We start from the raw sequence: 4,797 nt of genomic DNA on the forward strand, positions 1-4,797 counted from the left end.
TATTGAAACTAACTGTGAGGAACATTTAAATAATTCTAATAAATATTGTACATATACATAATGTACACAACAGTTAAACCATAACGGTAGTATGTTTTCAATAGGCTATACAACATTTCTGATTTAATTTAATCTGACTGAAGCACATACAAGTTCCTTTCAAATTAAAATTACATCTTAAAAACATTGTTCTAAAGCAGCAAATATATTGCAGTTATTTTTATATTATTTTCTGATTTCTTCTGAACATAAACTATAGGTACTGCTGTGCAGCAGAAGATAATAACATGTAAACTTAAAATAAACAGTTCTGATAATAGATGACTGAGTGAAATGATGATTAAATCTGACATGTGTACATGTTGGAGGATTGATCAAACACATAAGATCTCTTAATTTAGTGTCATGTCAGGAGTCGTTAAAAACACGTTTATTTTACTATTATTAGATCACCTCATTAAGAAATGAGCATAAACGGCAAAAATGTAACTAGCAAATTAATTTTTGATACATAATAAAACAACAAATTATTCTAATTCGAAGCTCNAATTTTATATTAACAGCAGAAAAATGAGTATTTTAGCAGAAATCCATGTGTGAGTGCTGACAGCTGAAACTGCTCCTGAAAATGCTGAAATGAGCTGAAGAACTTCTTAAGTTCTTATGACGTCTTTATGAGTCGACTTTATCCTTAAAGTCAACACATAAATTTGTCACATATCATTTCACAACACATATCATTTGTCCAGCAGAGGCCGCCAATCTGTATTTACAAGAACCGGATCTGGTTCAGTCGTTTGACTGTGATTCTCACTCTGGTCAGCAGGGGGCGGTAAATGAATGTTGATGAAGGTGATGATGATCTGATGAACTGATCGTCGCTCCACAAATATAAAACCGCATTTTCTGCCAAACTTTCAATCCACTGAGTGCTCTGCAGAAAATATCTGTTTTAATGATGTTAAAAAGCAGATTTTCACAGTAAAAGCATGGAACTGCAGTCAGTTTGAGTCAAACAAGCATCACACCATAATCCTGATTTAAAGAAAAAAAAATCACAAACACAGAAAGTTTCATGCCTGAGATAATCTGGGATCAAAGGTTCCAGTGAAACCAATGTTCTGCTCTATGATCCATTTTCCTACCAAAGAACCGGAGCTGGTTCTGTGCAGTTAAAGTGTGATTCTTAATGTGGTCAGTAACATACATTTAGCAAACACAGGACTGATAATTAGACTTTACTAAATTCACTAAAAGATGGACAGATGAAGATAAACACTTGATAATATTTAATCATTTTAAAGAGATAAAACAGAGAAAAACAGAACAGATTATTAAAAAATAGTTGTTAAAATAACTCATAATAACCCAGCCCCCGTCCACATCAACGGCGAGCTTGTGGAGAGGGTCCACACCATCAGGTTCCTCTGCTTCCTCATCTCAGACGACCTCTCTTGGACAGCCAACATCACAGCTGTCATCAAAAAGGCTCAGCAGCGTCTGCACTTCCTGAGGGTCCTCAGGAAGAACCGCCTCTGCGTCAACCTGCTGCAGTCATCCATCCAGAGCCTGCTCACATACTGCATCACAGTTCGGTTCAGCAGCTGCACCGTCGCAGACAAGGAGAGGCTCCAGAGAGTGGTAGACACAGCGCAGAAGATCATAGGATTTCCCCTCCCCACCCTGCCTGACATCTACTCTGCACGCTGCCTCGGCAGAGCTCAAAACATCATCAAGGACAGTTCACACCCCGGTTCGGACTTGTTTGCCCTGATGCCCTCTGGAAGGCGCTACAGAGGCATCAAAACAAAAACAAACAGACTGAAAAACAGCTTCTTTCCAAGAGCAGTATCCATGTTAAACTCCAACTCGCATAGATAACTGCTCATCACACTGTACAGTTTATGTCCATATATTTATATACTGCTTATGTACATATGCATATGTAAATCTGGTTATTTAAATGCTCGCTTTTTTGCACATCCATAATGTACATATATGCTCATAGTCTTATACGGCACAGTTCATTGTATATATTCTTCTACATATTTTTTATACTTTATATCGTATTTTATATTATGTTCTGTATTTTTTATGCAAATTTCTTGCACTGAAACGGTTGCTGCAATTTCATTGTCCTTGTGATAATGACAATAAAGGTCTATCTACATCAGGGGTCTCAAACACGCGGCCCGCGGGCCATCTGCGGCCCGCAGGATGATGATTTGCGGCCACCGTCTTCATATGAAAGATTACTGTTAGTGCAGCCCGCAAGGCTGAAATGAATGACAGTTGTTGTGTGCAGAGCTGAACGAACCAATCACAGTGAGGTATATGACTCTGGAGGCGGGACATCGGCGGGCTGTCAAGTGCCTCTGTCTATCATTCATTCCTTCCTCCAATCAGCTGGGCGGAGGAGGAGCCATGAAGCACCAAACGCGATTTGTGTGATATATTCGCGTGCCCCGCCTGGGGAAGTTGCTGCTCGCGGCTCGTCAAAAAAGGTGTTTCTGTCGCCACGCCGCGTGTCGAAGGGGTTACCAGCTCCGTCTGTGGATGTCTCTCTTAGAATGAATGAGAGACACATATGATGTCGAGAAATACGTTTTTTTGACGTGCTGACTGTTCCTAACCAGAACTCCCCAAGCTCCGAGCCACAGACCTGTAGCCCGCCCCGCGCGGCGATCCGCTGCACCCGCCTGTCAGACATGTGATCCTGAGCTTGGCTCGCACCTGCGTGCGCGTGTCTGTGATTCTTAAGGTTCGCACACCGGCTGTGTCGGCGCGCATTCCAGTCTATGCAAACGCGATAGAAGTCCGATATTCTGCTACGCGCGTTTGCATAGAATCCCCATGGAAAGCAGAGCAGCCCCCCCCCCAGGGCGCGCTGATGCAGCCGGCGCGCGCACGAGCACCCCACACCTCCAATGAATGGAAGACACATACAGTGGTGGACAAAAGTGTTGGTACCCCTCAGTTAAAGAAGGACAAACCCACAATTCTCACTGAAATCACTCAAAACTTACAAAAGTAACAATAAATAAAACACCTGTGATGTCAATTAAAGGACACACCTGAGTTAATCATGTCACTCTGGTCAAATAGTTTTCAATCTTTCATTGAGGTACCATCATTTTTGTCCAGGCCTGTTTCATTTTTAAATAATTATGTTAATCAACAATTCAAAAGTGATGGCTGATTTTGATTGTTTAATTTTCAATTTTTTTTTATTTATTGTTACTTTTGTAAGTTTCAAGTGATTTCAGTGAGAATTGTGGGTTTGTCCTTCTATAACTGAGGGGTATCAACACTTTTGTCCACCACTGTAGGTCAGATTTATTTATTGTGAGGAGAGTTCTACAAAAATGAAAAATGAAATCCTTCAAAGATTTTCTCGTTACCAGGGCTTCTCAAACTCTGAAGGAGGATCTATTAATACAGACATTAGAAACTAAACACAAATAATTAGTTTTCTCTAGTCAGTCAATATGTGGTTTCTTCAGTTGTCTGTATCTGTTGTTTGATCATTATTATTATTTTATTTATTTATTACTAATTTATTTGTTTTTTATTCATCTTTTAATGTACATGGTAAAAAACAAGAAAACAATAACAGAAAATTCTATATAAATTATAAATAAATACATTACACCTCTATTATGTAGTTCAAAATGGAGTAGGAAGAAGTTTAAAAAACTTTTTTTTACTCCTACTCCCTAACAATACATCTTAAATTTAATCTTTAATATAAACTATTTCAGAAACAGACATTAACTACCCTTATTTTTTATATATATAAATCAACACGGACAAAGATCTATACACGTCGTTCGTTATTTATTCATTATTTTGTGTTAAAATAAAGATATTTAAGAACATTGGAATGTTTTCTTAGCGATTTTCTTGTGAAAATCCTGATGCGGCCCAGCCTCACCTAGACTCCGCCTCCAGCGGCCCCCGGCTGATTTGAGTTTGAGACCCCTGATCTATATGGTCTGTCTATCTATAAAGATTCTAAAAACTAACTGTGGGGAGTAACTAGATCCTGGCTTGGAGCCGGTCTAGAATGGAGAAATAAGACGACTCCTTCCCTCCACAAGTCTGAGGGTTCACCTTAGGCAAGTGATAGTACCCTCAAGCCTCCCTACCTATTGGCAGCAGGATGTGTGGTGGTGCAAACGGCAAATGAGTCTTTGTGCCAATGGTGTGTCCACAAGATGGCATGCTGATGAGCCTGCAAAGTCAAGGCCAAAGGATGGCACCACACAAGCAAGTTAGCTGCTACTGCGGGGCGACCTCTCTGCCAGCAATGTATGTTGTACTTCTGTGCACCACATTGTATGAGGCATTGAGGACCAGAGAGCCATTCTGGTGGAGACACAACACCAACTGGCTGTAATACTGTGCAAGGTGTTTCTAATGACTAATTATAGAATCCAACATGATTGGAATAGACCATAAACTTTATACATGCAGGCTCACTAGGGCTGCCACGATTAGTCGACTAATCGACGACTAATCGACTATTAAAATAGTCGACGACTAATTTAATAGTCGATTAGTCGTTACTTTGTACTATATGGAGTCAGAGTATAGTAAAGTTGAAAGTTATAATGGTGTTATGCTAGCTTATTGGACTATTTTGGCATTTATTAAGGTTTTTTAGGCTATTTTGTTTTTTTTTTATTTCAGACATGCTAACTGTCTTTGCTAGCTTAGTCTTTTTTTGTTTAAGTTTTTTTAGGCTGTTTCGGAATTTAGCTAATATTTCAGCTGCATGCTAGCTGTTTTAGCTAA

The sequence above is a fragment of the Oryzias melastigma genome, unplaced genomic scaffold, assembly GCF_002922805.2.
Source record: "Oryzias melastigma strain HK-1 unplaced genomic scaffold, ASM292280v2 sc01658, whole genome shotgun sequence".
In the NCBI taxonomy this organism is placed as follows: Eukaryota; Metazoa; Chordata; class Actinopteri; order Beloniformes; family Adrianichthyidae; genus Oryzias; species Oryzias melastigma.